This window comes from Aythya fuligula, chromosome Z, assembly GCF_009819795.1.
Source record: "Aythya fuligula isolate bAytFul2 chromosome Z, bAytFul2.pri, whole genome shotgun sequence".
NCBI classification, from domain to species: Eukaryota; Metazoa; Chordata; class Aves; order Anseriformes; family Anatidae; genus Aythya; species Aythya fuligula.
The window spans coordinates 8,692,009-8,698,008 of record NC_045593.1 but is presented as its reverse complement, the minus strand read 5'-3'; positions in this window follow the sequence as shown (position 1 = coordinate 8,698,008).

Here is a 6,000-nt window from a genome sequence, read left to right as displayed (position 1 = left end):
ATTAACTGGACTCTACATCTCTATCTTTATCAGCCATCATCCTCTTTCTGAGTCATGGCAGAAGTAGATAAGCAGCTGGTTTTGCTATTGGCTTCATGATAATAAGTAAACAGTAATTAATATTTTGCAATTGTATAGCTGTTTGAATTGGAGAATCTGAAAGCACTTAATTAGCATTATTTAGTCATCATTGCATAGCCCACATGGGGTAGATAAGGTTTTATGGTGCAGAAGGGGAAACTGAAGCAGGAAAGGATAGCAGGACCAGGAAAGCTGAACTCCTGTCAGGAAGATTTGCAGTTCCCAGGTGTTTCTTAAACCCTGCTGCAATCACATTTTGAAGACACCAGAGGTGCAGCTGGTGCTAAAATGCAGGAGGCAAAATCCTGCTCCGTATCCTCAGAAAGCTCAGGATGGAGCCCTCCAGGGTTAACTGAGGCTTCAGTTCCTGTAGGGTTGTTCCTCTTCAGTGCCTTGACTCTTCCTACTTTTGCTGCTGTTTGTTCTTTTGAAATCTCTAAGACCCCAGTGCAACAGGTAAGGTAGGCATCTAACAGAGACAGAATAGTGGGGTGGGTCTGGGTCTTGGCTGGATCTGGCCTGATATCTTCGAGACAATTTTTTTCTGTTGTCCAGAGATAACATTTGTCAAACCATCCAAATGATTTGCAAAGTTGAAGTCCTTGCAAAAGTGTCTAACAGACAGCTGAAGGTCCAGATATAGATCAAAGTATTTAGGTAAAGGAAGAGCTGTCTAGACATTGTATCGGATTTGCAAACTCACACCAATGTCTTACATCTGAGGCTAGGGTTAGTTGTTTAAATGTAGATGTCTAGGACCCTTTCAGATGCCTTAGGTGTCCTGCCTGACCTCCAGGCAAGGAAGGAAAAGACTCTCCTAAAGGTCCCCTGATGTATCTGCCAATTGGCTTGGGTACCCCAGGGCACCTCAGAAACACCTAGTTTTGGCTGAGTTGTGCCCCAGGTGTACAGCTTAATGGGCTGTGTCAGTGCACGTCCAGCGTGTGGTTCACACAAGTAGGTCTGTTCCCCTAGGGATGCAGCCTTCTCAGCCAAGGTCGTGTGGGTGAACTTCGGGTTGGCACTTTTTAATGCTGAGGGGCTGGAGGGCTGGAAGTGGAAGCTTTCATAAACTACTTTTAATGCATGCTTCCGGAGAAGTTCTGTGTGGCTAAAAAAAATCACATAACTGATCACAGCGCAGTGCTTACTCAAGTCCTCGTGATTCACCACCATCTCCTTCCACCAGAGCAGAGGGAAGCCAGGACAACTGGTTGGTGGGGAGCACTGATCTAGCCATGAAGTGAGGTTGAAACATGTTTTGCCTAAAAGTCTTCATGAGTATTTGCTGACAACAGAGGACAGAGTGAGGCTAAAGCTCTGTTTGGGCTTAGCAGCAGAGTCTGTCATGATTGCTAAATGCTTGTTTCACTGGATTCATTCCTTTTCGGAGCATTTCTTCCTATTTGTTGCAGTTTTTTTGCCTTCCTCCATTCCTCCTTGACCAGTTCAAGGCTTTCAGTCTGTCAAGCCCTAAACTGGTTTCTGTTCTGCTCTCTGCCTCTCTGCATAGACTTCCCCCCCCCTCCTCTCCTTTTCTTAACCTAGACCCTTTTTCTGCTGAGCCTCAGCTCCCACTTTCAGATCCTGGTTTAAAATGCCTCTACACACAACTTTCTGTTTCTCCTGGCTCCATTATCAGCTGCATGCACGCCTCCTTCCTGGCCCCTGTTGCAGGCACTGTCCCCTGATGCCAGCATTCCCCAGAGCCCTCCCATTTGCCTTCCACCTCATCTCTTCCCACCACGTCCACAGTCTGGCAGTCACTGTCACCAGGTCCAGCCACTCCTGGCCCCCACTGCCTTCTTGTCTGCCTTGGCTTCTCTCTGAGGAACCATGAGTTGTTTTCTCCAAGAAAGGCTTGCTCTAGCACCACATCCAAACCTCCATCCCCATCCCTTTCCTCTCCAACTTCTAGCCTCATCTCCCTCTCAGATTCTCAGAGCTTCCTTCCACCAGTGCTGTTGTCACTAGGGTTCATTTCATGGAGCACTTGTCCCTCCTGTCTGGGTTTGTCACCTCTCAGATAAGACTCCTTCCTTGTAGACACCACTGGGAACCTCATGAAGAAGCACTTGGGGGAGGTGGTCAGTCCCAGCTTTTCATCCCTGGGGCCTTCTGCCATGGAGCCACCAGGAGCCACCAGCCTGGGTGACCTGTTTTCTCTGTGGGGATGGTGTGGTGAGTGGCCTTGTTCTCCCTAAAAACTGCAGAAATGTTCAGAAATGTGGTGGATTTTCAGAAAAGAGGTGGAGGAATTTCAAAATGTGTCAAAATAGATCTTTTTTTCAAAATAATTTCAAAATAGATCTTTTGTTAGCAAAGATCTACCAAGTCTCTCCTGAGGACACCACCTATGCACCTGGACAACATCAGGGTGGATTTTCACCAGCGGGCAGAAGCAGTTACCTACGTGTCTGACTATTATTTTGAGTCCCAAATCCAAGGCCAGGCCACCACGGCTTTTACATGTCTGATTTTAACATATATAAAAGAAAAAAAAAAAGTAGATTTGGATTTGTTACTAGCCTACTTCTGGAAGCTCTCGAAAAAGTCTTGGCAGCTAGAGGTGTGTATACGTGCTTTAGGCAAACAAACAAGGCAGAAAACGTTCAACCCCCAGCGGTGCCTGTTTGGCAATGCCACGGGCAGGCTGGGGAGCAGAACAACAGGCTGTGCGAAATGAAAACACTCCTGGTGAGGTGAACACCTGAGTGGTGAACAAGGACACCCACCTGTCCCTGCCCTGGGCTCAGCACAGGGGGACAAAGGAGGGTGCTGGCTGCATGTGCTGGGAAATGGCCATGCCTCCTGCATGGGTGTGCTCATGCAGTGGCACCCTCCAGGCCTGTGGGGGTCTGGCTGTGTCCAATGGCACACACACGGTGTGAAGGGACAACAGAGGATAGGTGAGGGATGACTGCAGGAGCCTCAAATCAAGGGAATAAGGAGAAATATCAGCCAGACCTGCTGGATCAGTTGAAATCCTTGTTTTGAGCTTGGACGGGGTGTTTAACCACATTTATCGTCTCTTTGTGGGAGCAGAGATGTGTCTCTCATCTCGAGGCATGGCTCTACAAATGCATCCTGTCCCTCAGGTGTGGGACCCAGGGTGCCCATGCCCTGTGCTGGGGCCGTGCCTCTCCAGTGGCTCAGCAGGAGATGACTCGCCCCCGGGCGCTGCCAATAGATAAGGGAGGGGAGGCAGGTTTCCCAGTCATGAAGGTGTTGCACAATTAATTATTCTGGCTTGGCTCCGCATCCCTGGAGCTCAAGGATGCCACACAACATGACTAGTGCAGCAGAGGGGAAGGAGCAGCTCAGCTGAGCCCCAGGCTAACAAATCACTTCTGCTTGCGTCTCTCCACTGAAGTGAACACATCTTTCAAAGGGGAACGTGACAGAGCACGCTCTGGAGCAACAGCACCCGTGGTCAATGGAGCTAGAAAAGTCTTCCAGCCCTGTGAGCTTGTGTCCTCTTTCTCCACCCAGACACCCCTCTGCTGCACCCACCCACCCACCCCACTGCTCAGGGGAAGTGCAAATCCCTTGTGCCTTGGCTTCTCGTTTGTATTTGTTTGCCTCAAGGCTAAAAGCCATTTGGCCTGACGGGTCTTTCCCCCGGAAATTAAGGACCTTGTATTTTTCTCCCCACTGTGGTGTTTGTGCCCTGTAATCAAGCTACCTCTCCATCTTCTCTCTGAAAGGCTGAGCACACTGAGCTCTGTGTTTCTCCCTTCAAAGGGTATTTGCGTTAGCCCTCAGGTGGTTTTCCTGCGGCTGGCTTCACTACCTTTACATTTTCAACATCCTTTAAAAGAGCACAGAAACCCAAACCCCACAGCCCTGCACTCTTCAGTGCTGGGTGCAGATACTCTTGTGTCAGCCTTGTTGACCTGCCATCATGTGAGGTTCCCCTCCTCTCCTCTCTGTGCTCTCCAGCAAGCCTCTTGAGGTGGGTGAACAAGCAATTCTGGTGAGGAGTTGTCTGTTGCACTATCTGTCACAACATTTGCACTGCCACGGACTTTCAGGAGCTGGTCCAGGTGACCAGACAAGCTGGGCTCTGTTCTGACCATCCAGCTCTGGCAACTACATAATTACATACTGGTGGCACTGGTGGTCCTGATGGACACAGGGGTGCAGAACCAGACCATCCTTTTTATTTTATATTTATATTTATATTTATTTTTTATTTTTATTTTTATTTATTTTTTAAATCCCAGCACTAAGAAGGGCATCTGATGTCCTCCATATGGACTCCTAAACAGGGCTCTTTGAACTCTACTGCAGCTGAAATTCATAGCTAGGGAAACTCAGCTTTGGTACACAGACAGCGTCTCTGCTTTTCTCCATCTTTCATACCTCCGTGAGAGGAGGTATCTCCTTGGACATATTTAAAAACCATCTGGACAAGTTCTTTGGCAACTCTCTCTAGGTGGCCCTGCTTGCTCAGGGGGGTTAGACCAGATGACCTCCAGACCTTCACAGATGACCTCTGTGAACTACCGAAAGTACAACCCCAGACAGTGACCAGGGATTCTACATTGCTAGGGCAGAGATTAAAATGTTTTAAAACATCTGGGGTGTCACTCACAGTCTGATAGTTCAGAACACAATCAGGGAAGTATCCCAGGACCCAGGGCAACCACATTTTAGAGGCCAAATGTTTTGCTGCTGAAAGCTGAAGATGCTCCAGTTGACACACACAGAGGATTTAGCCCAGCTTTTCCTGTTATATAAGCTAACAACAATCTGAAGGTGTTGGTTGGTTTGGAGCACGTCCATTCAATGATGCATTGCCCTAGAAACGGGGATGGAAAGTTGCCTGTTTACCAAGCGTTAAAAACAAGGGTGATGAAAGACAGCAGCGACCTGAGCTCAACGGCTCCAGCAGCTGGAGGTAATAGTGACAGATGTGACCACTCACCGTGGAGGTCCAGGGGCTGGTTTAGAGTTTCATGGCCCGGAGTCATCTTCAGGGCACTGCACATTCGAGAAACATCTCTGAAGCACCTTACAGTAAATGGCAACAAGCAGAAAACCATCAGGGCTGGTGTCAAGGGAGCAGCCTGCTTCCCTGGCCTCTGATGAAGCTCAATTTTGGTGAGTAAAGATTAATTATTTTCTAGATATGGGCCCTCAAGAAGATTTACCAGCAGTCAGCCCCAGTTCCCAAGCTGTGGTCCAGCTTGAAGTAACCCCTTGGTTGCTTAGCCTGAGCATGTCTGCACCTCCTGCTGGTGAAAAGGCATGGGGCCTCCTCTAGGGCACAGGTCTGTTATCCACCATGTGATGTGTTTTTGAAAGCTACATCCAGCTGTAGTCCCAGAAGAGATATATCCCCAGAAGCAGGTCCTTCCACTGCCAAGGCAATTCCCTCTGTGACAGCTTGGTCCTTCCACCTGCCCTGGGTCTGGATACTTTGGGATCAGATCCTAAGGGTCCCTGGCTGAAAACACAGTTTTTTGCTGTTTGCTGGCTCTCCACATGTGCTGGCTCTGGAGAACTTGTGCTTGGAGGCCTGGTGAACCCATTCACCACCCTTAAGTTTGGATGCTGTGTCCACGGGGCACTGGGGGTGACGCTGGAAGAGCTGCAGGGTGCTCTGTGCTAGCAGCAGGCATGCAGGTGGCAAAGCTCCTGACTATCGGGGGTCTCGTGTGTGCTGGGGTGGTAAACCTTACCTCAGGAAGATGTCTGCCTTTCCTCCCACTCATACACACCTTAGATATCCTGGAAGAGAAGCCAGGCAAGAAGATTTCTATATAGGTTAATAACAGCCTTGAGTTCAGATTTCTCATGATTTCTCTGGCAGCAGCTGGGACCAGGTCTTTCTGGCACATCCCTTAGGGAAACCTCCCACGAATGACTGGCATGTCTTATTTTTTCCCAATGGCTCATGCTGGGGTATCCCAC